Source organism: Staurois parvus, unplaced genomic scaffold (genome assembly GCF_062004578.1).
Source record: "Staurois parvus isolate SC_StPar_1 unplaced genomic scaffold, SC_StPar_1.0 ptg000303l, whole genome shotgun sequence".
Taxonomy (NCBI): domain Eukaryota; kingdom Metazoa; phylum Chordata; class Amphibia; order Anura; family Ranidae; genus Staurois; species Staurois parvus.
In genome coordinates, this window is record NW_028318099.1 from 15,246,097 (window position 1) to 15,261,901 (window position 15,805).

The 15,805-nt window shown below is 38.6% G+C and overlaps 1 protein-coding gene across 2 annotated transcripts in view; it reads right to left on the reverse strand.

Annotated features, from left to right (window-relative positions):
• Window positions 1-12,194, reverse strand: part of KAZALD1 (Kazal type serine peptidase inhibitor domain 1) — a 49,980-nt gene extending 37,786 nt beyond the window's left edge. Inside the window, exon 1 of one of the 2 annotated variants that reach the window (XM_089683286.1) lies at window positions 12,037-12,194. The gene's annotated coding sequence lies outside the window, so the exon portion shown is untranslated. The remainder of the gene's footprint in view (window positions 1-12,036) is intronic. The other variant, XM_089683287.1, reaches the window with a different exon arrangement.
• Window positions 12,195-15,805: the final 3,611 nt, after the last annotated feature.

Here is a 15,805-nt window from a genome sequence, read left to right on the forward strand (position 1 = left end):
CATTTTAAAGCAATGAAAAACATATGACTAGCATGAAAAATAGCCTAATAACATTTGTTGTTTTGCCCTATTTTCATAGAATGAATGTAAATGCACTTTCAATGAGTGAACTGCTATACAAATTACTTATAAATACAATGCTTACTGTCCTGAACCTCAACACACATGTTAATCTCTCTAATGTTTACTTTTTCTTGTAACTATTCTCTTAAAGGGTAGCACTACCCCCTTAGGGGGTGCTGTTGAACTTGGGCCCTTCTATAGTCCTACACAGCCAGTCGTTTAGCATTTCCCCTCAGCTTTCATCCACAGACAGAAATCAGGCCTTGAGCGTTGGTTTTGTTGTTTTATTGAAGGGATTAAACTTGGATAGGGTTTAGGGATGTATAGGATGCCCAAGAGAACTGAAATCTGAGGACAACCTCCTGAACTATTCACAGCTTCTCTCTCTGTGACACACAGTCAATGTTGGAGTGCTAGCCAGCAGCTCCAGCTGTACTACCCCAGACTCCAGATGACTCCTCTTCACCCAGCAATCTGAAGCTGTTCTTCCTGAGCAGGGGATCTGGCTCCTGGTACATTAAATAAGGTGCACAGTCACTAGCAGACAGCTAGTTTGGTTTCTCACCAGAATGTTCCTTGCCCTATCTGCCCAAGGGGTGCAGGTGTACTCACTCAGATCCTCTCCTGTACTGCTTGCGGGATTGCTGCTGCTACCAGGCTTATCAGCTGGGCTGCTCCTTCCTTACCAATCAGGTGGTCCTCTCTCAGGGAACTCCACTGAAACTTCCCTACTAAAACTCAATAATGATTTCCTAACTGCTAAAACCAATGGCCACTACTCCATACTCATACTACTATATCTCTCTGCGGCCTTTGATACTGTTGACCATCACCTCCTTCTCAAGAAACTCCAATCTCTTGGCTTTCAGGACTTTGCTCTTACCCAGTTCTCCTCCTACCTATCACAGCGCTCCTTCAGTGTTACCTATTACTCTGTCTCCTCTCACTTCCTCTTTCTGTAGGGGTTCCCCAAGGTTCTGCCCTTGGACCCCAACTCTTCTCCAACTACACCTCCTCCCTTGGTCACTTGATAAACTATCATGGCTACCAGTACCATCTTTATGCTGATGACGCACAAATCTATCCCTCTACTCCTCTCCTCACTTTTTCGGTCTTCTCTAGCATTACTAACTTACTAACTTATATATCAGCATGGATGTCACACCACTTCCTCAAACTCAATCTTTTTAAAACTGAGCACATAATATTCCCTCCAGTCTGTGCCCTCTCACCTGACTTCTCCTTTAAAATCAATAATACAACCATCAATCTCTCCCCTCATGCCAGGGTACTAGGTGTAATCCTGGACTCTGACCTGTCCTTTCAGCCCCAAATTTAATCACTGTCCAAATCTTGAAGATTTAACCTCCATAACATCTCCAAAACATGCCCCTTTTTAACCGTTGAAACCACTAAGCAACATATTCATTCACTTGTTACCTCTCACCTTGACAATTGTAACTCCCTCCTCATTGGCTTACCTCTTCGTAGGCTATCTCCTCTTCAACTTATCATGAATACTGCTGCCAGACTCATCCACCATACCAACTGTTTAGTGTTCGCCACCCCTCTCTGCCAATCCCTACACTGGCTTCCCATTGCCCAACTAATAAAATTAAAAACATTAACAATATTATACAAAGCTATTTACTGTACAACTCTGCCCTGAGCTACATCACCAGTATTGTTTGCAAATATCACTCAAACAATCCTCTCTGCTCCTCCCAAGACCTCCTGCTCTCTAGCTTACTTGTCTTCTCCTCCCACTCTCTAGGACTTCTCCAGAGCCTTCCCCATCCTCTGGAACACCCTACTCTAATCTATCCGGCTATCTCAGACTCTGTCCACTTTTAGGCGATCCCTGAAAACTCTCTTCAGGGAAGCCTATCCTGCCACCAGCTAATAACCAAATCTTCTATCTCTCCCATCAGTTCATCCCTCAGAGTTATTACTTTTTGTTCCACCAGCCCCTCCCTGTTAGACTGTCTCAGCCATTGGCTCCTGCTACTATAAATCACAGCCAGTGACCAATGAGGAGAGAGTGGGGGTGGGACTGAGCCATGCCCTGTTTCTGAATGGATAGACAGAGCAGCAGCTCAGGTGCCCCATAGCAAGCTGCAGGAGGGAGGGACCAGCAACACCAGTGGGGCACCAGAGAAGAAGAGGATCGAGTCTGCTCTGTGCAAAACCACTGCACAGAGCAGGTAAGTATGACATATCTGTTATTTTAAAAAATAAGCCTTTAATATTAAACATGGTAAGTGAAACCCTTCTAGGTATTTATTATCTCTCTAAGAGAACACAATATTATCCATAAAATGTTCAAATTCACACTTCTCTTCAAATAGTTGAACCCTTCTTTGCTGAAGCATCATGGGGGGGGTCAACATTTAATTCTTGAACTACCATAATGGCTCAGAGAAGACACAGTTATTTAAAAATTCATGTGCTTGTTCACAAATTTCTAACACAGATAAGCCCCTACCACAGTCGCTCATCTTGTGACTTGCTACAATGTTGTAATATTGCAATCTAATCACTGTGGGAAAGAAGAGACTGGGGTAATGCTTCCTCCTGCCTGCAAACAGCCAATGCAATGTCTTTTCCCTGAAGATCAAGGACTGCTTTTTAATGACTAGAAAAGCTACAATTTCTGGGGAAATTGTGTGAAGTGTTCTTGCCTCCCCCAGTAGTCTACAACTGGAGTGGGCGGAGTAACTGGGTGGAGTGGCTTGAGTAACTGTTGTGTGGTTGGAGTGGCTGGCTGGAGTAACTGTGAAAAGGTTGGACTGGGCAGAGTAACTTTATGGAGTGGGCAGAGTAACTGTGTGGAGTATTTGGAGTGAGTAAAGATAGTAAACATTACACTAACCAATTGATTGATCAAATTTAAAAAGTGCACATGGCAAGCTTGATAGAGTGAGAAATGCATACCTACATTTTGATGCATAGTATGTCTCTGAATAATAAAAATGAAGGCACAGTCGCAGTTTAGAAATTGCCCTTCAAATTTGAGGTGGCTAGAGTGGAGTTTCAATGAATGTCAATGGGCGGCGTGAGTTGCAAACAAATTGTCATATTGTGAAAACTATCAGGACTATGGGTTAGCCGTGGACATTTTTAGTGGCAGCAGGGATAGCTGAACGTTTTGATATAAGATTTGTGTAGGTGGGCTTGAAAATGAGGGAGTGATGGCAGTTTAGAAATCATGTCCTGATTTTTCAGCTCACACTCTAGCTTTTGTCAGCTCCCACTCTAGTTTTGAACATTCTGCCATTCATTCCTATGGGACAAATTTCACCACAAAAACGCCAATATTTCGTGAACCATTCGGTGAAACGTTCCACAAAGTAATAGCACACCAATCGGGAACAATCCGCACGTTTCGGTATATTACTGCCTATGTAGTGTAAAAACTGTGGGAGGAGTTAGGGTGGTAAATTTGGCTATAATAATAAGAATATATATGTGAGATAACAGTAAGTGGTCTTGCCATGCAAGAACACTTAATAAGAGGTAAAGCTGTGTTGCTTTTTTGAAAATGATACTTTTGCTTTATATTGTGACATCTCAGGAATACATTCATGTGAACACATAAAGTTACTTTATGACTGATTTCAGTGCAAAATATATAACACTGTACAACATAAATCTATATGTGTATATACCATTTATGTACAAAGTGTGCCAAGACAAACAAAAAAAATCTGCAAAGGTCCATATTCACATACCTAATATAGAATGTCATTACAATCCATTTACTGCTAATAAACACATAAGTATTCAGGGAGAACACAAGACAATTACTTCAGCCTATAACTTTTCTTTTGAAAACAAAGCTTAATATATTTGATGTTGCTGTCAATGTGAAATGCAGGATGGCAGGTTTATATAGGCAGACAGATGGGATTGTTCTGCTGGGTTATTCTTCAATATATTTTGTAGCTTTTTTGGTTCAATAGTAAACTTGATTTGTGTCTAGTTTTATGAGCTAAACCACTTTCATGTAATCCCTTCTCAATGGCTAACAGCACCAAACAATTGAGAAGAATAGGAATCAAAGGCCATGGATACCCATGCTGTCGCACATATATAAAGACAAGTCTTAGCAAGAGCCCTTTACTGGGAGTGAATCAGCTTGTATTGAGGACATAACACCCAGACGCAGGAAAGGCAGAGGTGTCACTCATGGCTCTGTAAAGCAGCTAATGCATTGAGTCATTTGGGGAATCCTGTGAATGGAAGATGGCAGACTTTTACAAAACACAGAATTATATTTAATATTAATAGTCTATCTTTATGGCTCCAGGAATTTGGTGGAGTTTACCATGGTTTGCACGTATTGCCCTTGGTGTATTATGCACTGCAATAACAAAATTTGCTAGAACCAATAGGTATAAAGAAAGTCTTGTTCATGCTCAGGCTAGATTACGCTTGCTGTACGTGTAAGCCTTTTTGGGTGAAATGCATTAGAGTGAATGCCCCAAGGTTGGGGGTTGTCATAGTAATTAGTGACTTCAAATAATTCGGAATTTGTGTGATGGCATCATTGTGCAGAGAGTTCCTTTCCCAATAAAATTTGCTTGGTTTATTTGCCCAACTGATCAACAGGTTTGCCTTTTTGTAAAGACTTAGCAAACAACTGCTTGTAAAATAAAGTTTTTTTTTTCAAGTTTAAATATGCTGTCCATCCAAAACTAATTTTTCTCTGTTGCGTAAATGCTTGGAAATTCAACCACTTTCAAGCTTCTAAAGCAAAGAAGAATATTCTATTAAAAAATCTCCCAGAGACTCAAAATCATAATACTAGAAATAGAAGTAGAAGTTTCCACTAGGGTTCTTGGTTCCACCAAAAACTGTTTTTTTATGTTAAAACTGCCAAAGACAAACCTCAAGATATAGGGCCTATTAACACTTATGTTTTGTAGAAACAAATGTTAACTCTAGTCCTAATGCAGTGCACTGCAGTGTTATTTATTGTGAATTTGTCTCCCCAATGCATTGTACAGTATAAGGCCAAAACATAGGACAGCACACATGCAATGCATTTTGGTGTGATAGAAAAAAGTGTCATAAGTGTTATTTGGTTTGTTTGAAGTGTGTTAGCAGCCGATTCATAATGAACATGATGCCTTAATGCAATGCACATTAGCAAACATTGCAATACCTGTCAACTTGCTGCAACAGACTTTATAGATGTAAATATGCCCTTACGCCATACAGAGCCATTATTAACTTTAAGAACAACTAGTGAATGTAGTATGTAGCCGCTTTTTTTATTGTACTGCCTGGACCTTGAAGAAGTGGACATACCCCAAAAGCTTGTCCTCAAAATTGTATGTTAGTGCAAATAAAAAAGTATCATGTCAGTACTCAATTGTTTTTATTGTAGAAAGTACAAAGACATTGCTAAAAGTGGCAGCAGAGGAGACCCCATTGCTGTATCAGTGGAGCAGGATTAAACAGTTGGAATATACCAATCATCATGGGCATGTTTTGGGATTTATCCCTTAAGCACTTTTGGCCACTCAGTAGTATGAGGGCCACTGTGGTCTGGTAAACATTCAATTTTATCCTGTTCCTACTGGAAACCTTGAGGTTGTTCTGGAGGTTGGAATCACTTTGACTTTTTTGAGTACCAGAGCACTTGATTTTATGGACTTTTATTTTGCTTGAATTTGTCACTAACTCACTATATTTGAAATATTAATATCTTTATGTAAATACCACATTTAAATAATTGGTTTACAGATTGTTATATTTAACTTAGTTTGATAGCACTGCACATTATGTATTGCTATTTTTGTTCTGGGCAGCTTTCTCCTTTTTTGGTGAGCATATTAGTCTTAGTTTGGATTTTTCACTTATATATGCTTCCTGTCCCATAGACACATCAAAAAGCGAGAGGAAATCTCACCAAAGTCAAAGAAATTCTCAATGCTAAAAGTGAAGTTAGTGAAAGTGTTGCTACTGGAGGTTTCCCTCACCAGTCCTGTTCTAGTATCAACTCAAAAATTAAATTTTTTTTTCTCACTTCCTCCACTAGGACAAATAAGGAGGGTCAATTTCCACAGCAAGGACAAAAACAAAAATCATTAATAACATGTTGTTATTCCATGCATAACTAAGAAAAAGAAAATTAGCTTTAGTCACTTTAAATCAGACCTTGCATCTTGTAATAAATGCAATATCTGTTTTTTTTGCTTCACGGCCTTCTCCTTCCTAAAATGTAGTAACAAATGAACAAATAAGAAGTCTGTCACAGAAAAAAAATAGTTGATATACTTTCAGCAAGATCTTGGGTGATGATGAGGAGTACCCCAAATCTTATAAGAAGACACTATTGGACTATGTTGGAGGTCTTCTCATGAAATTTTTTCGTTCTCCATAATGTCAGAGAATTTATTGGAGGAGTTGTAGGACACAGAAGCTGGGGTAAGGTAAGTATAATTATTCACTTTTTTAATCTTTCTTTCACAGCTGGCGGGGAGGGTCTTGAAAAAACAAGCAAACCTTTTATGATTGTGGAATGTCTGCTTAAAATGAGATAAGAATACAATAAGAACCTGCAACTTTCCAGTGATCATGGTACAGACCTACCTCACTATGAACTATTATTGATGCCCACTCTGAGCTCATTGCCTTATATATACCTTCCTACCAGGTCATCAGTTATAAATAATCAGGTTACAACACACCCTGAACTCATTGCCTCATGTAAACCTCTTAACAGGTCATCAGCTAATATATCAGGCTACCGCCCACCCTGAGCTCAGCTCATTGCTATATGTATACCTCCCTACCGGACCATCAGATATAATATATCCAACCACAATTCACCCTGAGCTCATTGCCTCATGTAAACCTCTTACCAGCTCATCGGCTAATATATCAGGCTACAGCCCACTCTGAGCTCATTGTTATATGTATACCTCCCTACCAGACGATCAGATATAATATATCCAACCACAATTCACCCTGTGCTCATTGCCTCATGTAGACCTCTTACCAGATCTTCAGATGGTATATGGGGCTACAGCCTACCCTGAGCTCATTGCTTTTTGTATATGTGTTTCCTCCAGGAAAAAGATAATCAGACCTCAGATTTACAGAGAAACTAATCTGTTGACCATGGTGCAAAAAAACCTACTATATTTTGTTAATCTAACATGAAATGCTCTAAGAGCGAAAGGTGCAGTATTGTCCTACTGGGAAGCAAAAAGACAAGGTCCCCAGAATAACCTCCTGCAGTCTGTGTCACTTTAGGTCATGACCTGTGTGACCTTTTACTGCAACCAATCTCTAGCTACATTCTTACTTGTGAGATCTTTGTGTCATGTATACAACCTTTTACAACATTTAACTGCCCTTTGTAGCTGTAACAAAACCCTAACCATAAAGGAATGTCTGTAAACTTCATTGTAGGAACATGAGAAGGTAGCTGTGTGCCAGAATGACATATCAAAAAATAGTTCTTTCATTGTGGATGAGTGCATTGGGGTGCCACTTAAAATGAATGGTACAACAGCACAACACACCATAGCTTTAGTATGCACATTACCATGTGAAGTCATGTAAATAGGTCCTAAGGTTGAATTCACACTTTTGCACTGCATTAACACACATTGCATTAAGGCAACCCATTCACTTTGAATGGATTGCCAATATACCACAATGCAAGCAGAAACATGCCTGATCCTTTTTTTTACAATCCAACAGATGAGGGTTGATTTGCTCAAGTTAAATATACTGTGCACTGCAAGTGCAGTTGCTTTAGATCTGACGGGAAGCTCTGAAATGAGGGGAAGCTCTACTGATTTATTTCAACAAATCATGTGCAGCAAAAATGCTGTTTTTTTATCTTCCTTGCATGTTCCCCTCAGATCTAGAGTAACTGCACTTTCAGTGCCCTTGTAGGGCACTTCCAAATGCACTTAGAGTGCACTTGCAGTGCACAGCCTATTTGCCTTTAGTAAATCAACCCCACGGTGTGTGCATTGTGATGAGTTATAGTATGAATTACTTTTAGCACTGTTATACAGCGCATTGAGGTGCTATTAACAATGAATTAAACTGCAATGCACTAAACACAGAGTGGCTTGTTGTGGAAAAAAATGCATTTTGCTTCAAAAAGTCTGAATTGATCATTACCTCTTTTTTGTTGATAGTCATTATGAACTTGACATATGAATGCGTGCTCTATGTCAGTAACACTTTTGTTGCCTATATTGATCATTCATTTTAATACTTACAGGTTTGAAACCCATACTTGAAAATAAGTCAATGACAAAAAAAATTGCCTTTCTCACACATTTTGTAAACATCAGGTCCATACGCAGGCAGTCCACTTAAATGAGATCTATACATGGGCCAACTTTGACAAATACTATTTAAGGCTCAACAGGTTCCTAGAGTACGACACATAGAAAGCTGGAACCATATTTTCAAGACTGTCTGGCTGGCACCATTGCTGTTTGGCACCCTATAGATCCAGTTTCCATTTAATGCAGCCAGCAGTGTGCTATACTTGGCAGGATGAATCAGGGTCCTGAAGTGCAAGACTGCACAATGGGCCATCTTCCCCGTCTTAAACTTCCAGCCTATACAATCTGGAACCAGGAAATGCCAACCATAGCACACGTCTTTTGTTGAGTGAAGCAAAAAGCAAAAACACAAAATGTGCAAAGGTGGAAAATGTATTAATTAGCCAAAATGTGAGTTTTGTTATGTAGTCTAGCTGGAAAACCACTCAGCTCAAAGAATGAAATGTCCACAGCATTCCTTTAAAATATTACAAAAGTGACATGATTGGCAGACTGTTCAGGAATCTGTGAAAGTCGTCTGGTTTTAATTGAACGTTTCAGGTATATGAAAATAGAAAAATTTGGTCCATATGCTTTGAAAGGAAACCATATTCCAATTTCTCTAATCTACTGAAAGTAATAAAAAGTATTAAATAGCACCCAGATAACCTTTATACCCAAAACCAAACACACAGAGTTGTTATTTCCACATATTTTTAGAAGATTATATGGGATTTTAGCATCTAAAACAGCTGACAGTCTGCTGCAAGGAATTCCGATAAGGCTGCTTTTATTTGTTCTGGTCTTAAACAAAGTGTTTTTACATTCTTCTGGATTACATCAAGATCGCAGCATAGAGGGAACTTTACAAGCATACTGACTTGCCTCATTCTTTAGCCAAACCTCCCAACCATGGACAGCAAACAGACCACATTCATAGTGTGCTGGTCACCAGCATACAGTCTGGTACTTCATGACACAGAAAGAGTATAACATAAAACAGGCATCATTATGCCACAAAAATGTTATATAGCATATACCAGATACTCAGTCAGTGTGAAATTTCACTCAAGGTCGGAAAAAACAGTAGCAAGTAAGTAAATGTGGGTTTATGCAGAACAAAGTCCCAAAGCAATCAATCAACAGGATTTCACTTTCCAACAGTTTAGAGCAGTTGGAACTCTAAAATATCATTGCTTATTGGTTGCAGTGGACCCATGCACATTGCAAATTTAATTGTACCTAAATATTTACAACCAGATCAACCTTATTCAGAAAGGCATTGCCAAGAACAGTCATAATGAAAGGTCATAATGAACAGTCACTGGAAACCTATTCAAAATCACCTCTTAAAGCCAACCCATCAAACTGAAAAATCTTCAAAATAGTTACAGGATGTAGGTACATCTCAGCAGCTTCATGGACACCCTAGGAGCATTAAAAATGTATCAAACCAGGAACGTTTCCTGGTAGCCAAGAGCTGTTCTGAAACCTCTTGCTTTATTCACTTCCCTATTGGCCCATTACAGTGATAGATGGCCTGATCAGCCAGGAGTTAGGTGTAGGAGGCACCAGAGGGTAGGTCTGGGATTGACTTCTCCAGGAGATGTCAGAATTTGCATATAAGAGCTCGTTGGGTTTCAGGACTACTAGAGTGATTATAAAAGCTTATGTACATACACACCTAAGTTTTTGCATTTATTTAAGGTTACAGTTTTGTAATTTTTAAAAATTGATAGGTTTATTTTCAATAATTCAATTAAATTGTGCTGAAATCTGGCTATTATGGGTTTCTCTGCTTCAAACATCATACAGCTTGCATTCTGTTACCTGAGTAAGTCTATATATGAATACTTAATACTTGTAAAAATGTTCTGAATGTATTATACACATCTCAACAACCACAAACAGACAAACAGACATGTCACAACATGAACCTTTACTTTACTTAGTGTTTGCAATATTTAGACACAATTATCCTTTAAAATATTTAAATATTTAATATAGGAACACTATACAAAATATTAATCTCTAATTACCAGTCTTACAAATCAAAGGCAAATTAAGCTTAGAACAGTATCCCATGGCAACCAGAAAAGAGTCAAGAAATATAATGTGCCTAAAGCTGGCCATAGCCGGTATGAATTTCAACTGGTTCAGCAGGGACCAGCCGAGATTGGAACCATGTATGGGCAGGCTGAACAATCGATCAGCTTGGGTACAACCAACTTGTAGGATTTTTACATGCGATTTTACGTGCAATTATTGCTAGTGGGTATTATAGCTGCTAACAGTATTCACTGTGTTCTCCTGATGGGGACAGCTCCCTAACTCATTACAACCAATCAGGAATTAGGAATTCCAAGAGCCAAAATTGGCAAACGTAAAGCATTAAGTTCAACGATCCATAGCAACATCAAGAAACCAGCAATGCAAAGAGCCATAATTTGCAATGATCTACAGTATATTAGTCAATGGGAGGTCAGCAATACAGATATAGAATTTGCAAAAACCTAAATCAATCAACAAGAATCCAGCAATGCAGAGAGCCATAATTTGTAATAACATATCGGTATATGAGAAGCCAGAAATGCAGAGCCATAATTTTAAATATTCTATATCAATCAAGGAGAAGCTAGCCATGCAATGAACCAAAATGTGCAAGAACCTATATCAATCAATAAGAAGCTAGTAATGCAAAAAGCAATCATTTGCAATGATCTACTGTATATTAGTCAAAGGGAGGTCAGCAATACAGATATAGGATTTGCAAAAACCTAAATCAATCAGCAAGAATCCAGCAATGCAGAGAGCCATAATTTGTAATAACATATCAATATATGAGAAGCCAGAAATGCAGAGCCATAATTTTAAATATTCTATATCAATCAAGGAGAAGCCAGCCATGCAATGAACCAGAATTTGCAGGAACCTATATCAATCAATAAGAAGCTAGTAATGCAAAAAGCCATCATTTGCAATAGTCTATATTAATCAATAAGAAGTCAGCAATGCCAAGAGCCATAATTTGCAATCACATATAAAGCAATGAGAAGCCAGCAATGCCAAGAGCCATAAATTGCAGTTAACTATAGGAATCAATGAGTAGCCAGCATTGCAAGCAGCAATAATTTGCAATAACCTGTATCAACCCATGAGAAACCAGCAATGCCTTGCCATCATTTGCAGTAACCTATATTGATCAATGAGAAGCCAGCCATGCAAAGAGACACAGTTTGCAATAACGTATAGCAACCAGCCAACAGCTTACATAAACGTGTATTTAAACTCACACATAGTGAACTCTGGCTGTTGTGGCTTTTTACAGATAGTTTGGATTATGTAATCAAAGACAGAAAATATTCCTAAACTAATTATTGAGACCTGTCATTAGAAATAAACTTGTTATTTTTTAAATAGACTAAACATCAGTGGAAATTAAACCATTGTGGCTTAGAAAGAAAAATATTTAAAATGTATTCATAATTAATTGTAATTAGTGTTCCTGGTAGTATGCAATTGTTCTCACCAAAGAAGAATGAAGAGAAATGACAGAAAAGGGATCTAAAAGTGTCATTTGCATTACTGAAAGCTACATAGAGGCAGCAGAGCGATAAATAGTGAACGTAGTAGAAAAACAAAGTTCTCTATTAAGTGTATCCATTCTTACCTCTTGCTCAATCTCTCTTGGAGTTGGCAGACTCCTGTGTGAGTGATTGGCAGTGATAGTGAATGTCTCTATGAAGGTTCAGTAGACTGCTCCCAGCTGATGTGTTGAAGGGTTACAACCTGGGCAGTGTACACTGCCTTTCCAATAGCCTTTATACTGTCTCCGGTTTGAATGGGAGTTAGTGATGTCAAACTGAAATGTGATTCCTCCTAAACCCTTCCCCCTATCCACAGACTACTGTTAGGATTTCTCTGTACTTGTGTTTCTATCCTCTGCACCCTGTGCAAGAAAAATCCATATGTCACTCTACATTCCCAACACATGGTATTACTGCAGATCTGTAGACACTACAAGACTTGAAGTCTCATAACATCATCAGACTGTCAGCTCCGAAGCCTAGAAGTGTTATGTGACACACAGTTTCACAACCATCCGCCAGAGCAAGAGTCTTCTCATGGGCTCTGTCTCTTTTAGTAAAGCCATCAAACAGAGCAGTTTAATGCATTGGCAAATGATAAATTGTACATACAACTGGTATCCATTTTGCTATTTAAAGTAAAGCCTAAACCAGTCACTAACATCTCATACAAGTGTTAATTTATTGATGTGATTTCAAAAGCTGTTTTTTATCTAACTAAAGCTTTTGTTTACATATAACCCGATGATCCTGCCATAAGGCTTCTTGTAAGGCACTTCCTGTTAGAGAGTGACAGCTATGTCCAAATTGTGCATCTGTGTTGTCATCTGCTCCCTTTATGGAGACAACAAGTGCCCCTGCTAAGACTGGCCATACATTATACAATTTTCTTGTACTATTTTCCTTTAGATTTACCAAAATCATATAATATGAGGTCAAACCTAAACACTTTCAATTTGTATGCAATCAGGTAGCCCCTTGCACTACATAGCTGAAGGTATAGGTAAAGGAAATTGAACAAGAACATTGGAAAATGTATGGCCAGCTTTAACATTTTGCAGGTGTGATCTACCATTGTTATCACAATAGGAAGCAGGTCTTGACCAATAGTGTGCAGTCAACTCTGGAGCAGGGAAAAAGTGGCTGAAGGAGGCTGCAGGAGATCAGTAGTGCTGAAAGGCTAGGAGAATGAAAAAGGTAAACACAGTATTTTATAAAAAAAAAAAAAGAAAAACAAAATTCTTCTTGTTACATTTTGATTTAGCAATATATATGTCTCCCAGTTAGGATTTAGATCAATAGATTGTTTGTGAATATTTAAATATTGTCAAAAATTATTAGTAAGTCCTCAAGCTCACTGGAAATTTTTACAGCTGCTGTTTTTGGCTTCTGGCATTTTTTTCTACAGCCAGTAAACCCCCCAGCATGTTATCCTATGTGTTCATACACACATAGACTTTAATCAGCGTTTTTTGGCAGGATCATTTTCTGGCTGGAAAAAAACCCCCAGAACTAGTGGGTTTCAAGAGGAGTTTTTTAGCTGTAAAAATGGTCTAACGTTGATAAAAGCTGAAAAATGCTGATAAAAGCTGAAAAACGCAGATAATGGCTGAAAAACGCTAAAAAATGCGTCTATCTGGCGTTTATGAGCCTGAAGGTTTTGTGGGAGTATAATGCATTCACTTCAAGGAATGCTTGAGATTAGGTAACATACAATAGGGGATGCTTGCAAACACTGGCCTTTATAAAGAGGCACATTCTTTTATATATTTGAAAAGCATTTTTTTTGTGTGGCTATAGTCACCTAAACTGATATTTTACTGGTGGATATTATTTAGTTTAAACATTGTCGTCTTACATATTTTAGGGACAAAAACATGCTCTCTGTGGAGTCTCTACACTCGTGCTGTATTCTCCATAAACAAAATGAAAGGGACAGTGACATCTCTTCATAATGACTAAGGTTATGAGCCATCCTGTAAATTTAGACCCAGAAGTCTCTTGGTGAAAAGAAAAAGTCCAGGGAGTCAATCAGCATTTGGGCAGCTGTTCAAAATGCAATATCAATTTTGGGAGGATTGACCTTTTAACATGGTGATAGCAGGAGAGTGTTGTAATGAAAAAAAAATGTTGGGTTGAAGGTTCTAGGTTTGCTTGAATTCGTCTTTTAGATAAAGTTCTAAAGAATATCACAGCCTAGAACACAGTGTTTTCAAAATATTACCATTTACGTATATTGATCATTTACAATAAGAAGATCACTTTCTTATGTACAATGTGCCTAGAAAACTCTTTTAGGTGGAGCTACTCTCTTTTTTTATAGGAAACCAGGAATGATAGATGTTTGGAAAATAGGCACTCTTAGGCATTCTTTATCGCTCATTTACTCTTCCTTGACCACGCCAGACCACAATGACTACCCACCTCTCATTTCACCCTGGGAATGGGATCTAAATCATACCTTCTCCTCAGATCAACATAAAAAAAGTGCCTTTTAACCCTAAACTCATCAATCTGTACCAAGATCCAGGAAATAACTATAAAATCATTACTAGGCATTATAACATCTCCATCACAACTTCCTAAATGCATACCCTTTATTCCAGATTCATGTTGGAGATGTGGAGATGACAGAGGTTCTTTTTTACACATCTTCTGGGACTGCCCCAAGCTTTCAGATTTGTGGAAAAATGTGCAAAGAAGTTCCCAACAATCTACTGATTTCAATATACCTAAAGATTCAGCTTTCCTTCTCCTACATCATAATTCAATCCAAAGGTTTACCTGAAATTGATATTAATACACCTCCTTAATTCTGCTAAAGCTTGCATTCCTGCTTCCTAGAGCACAAAATCCCTGCCTCCAATCCAGATATGACTACAGAATGTAGAGCTTTTTGGGAAAATGGAAGACCTGACCCACTCCCAAAAGAACACACAAGAAGCCTTCTAGAAAATGTGACAGCACTGGCATATGTTTGAGTAATCAGATAAGGGTAAAGGCTTGATGGCTAGAGTGGAATGGGAAGAGCTGTGTTTGGGGCATACTGCGGTTTCTCTTCTCCCAATTTCATTAGACCCCATGTGACCCCTGTTTACTTCCCCCTTATCCTTTCAGCTCTCCTTTTGGTAAACATTTCTACTTTCTTAAGGCTATGTCCCCTTTCCTTCCTTTTTATTTTTCCCCGCTTTCACATTCTAGAGAATCACAACCCCAACTCCTGCTCTTTAATTTGGTACATGAAGGGATTGAAAAATGTCAGAGGGGCATGACCGATGGGCTGGGATCTGAGTTGAAGCCTATCTTTCCTTTAATTTACATTGGAGTTGAATACAGTGTGTGGCGGTACTTGCATGCAATATTATACATTGGAACAAGATGTGCTCTATCTTTGCCAGCACCTGAATGAAGATTGTAAACCTGGTAGACTGATACTGCAGGCTTGTAGTGGTGCCTGTCTGTTATTATTATTATTATACAGTATTTATATAGCGCCAGTTATAACAGGAGACAATACAGCATCAATACAGTTCATAACAAGTGGGATAGGAGGGCCCTGCTCCTTGGAGCTTACAATCTATTCAGTGACTGTATGCTTGTCACAACTGTGATTCATCAAGTATTGAAATAAATCTCAGCCCAGAGCCTGGAACTTTAAAGCAAGGTAATACTGAGAGCTTCCATGTACCTATCCTTACATATTCATTTCAAAGTGGACCAACCCACAAGACAGCCGCTATGAATATCACTCGGAACAAACAGTCTCTAACCTTCAAGCATCTTAGGAGCTCTTAGGGATCCACTTGACCTCCTCCTACTCCTCCCTGTTTGCAACTAGTTAATATCCCCTAC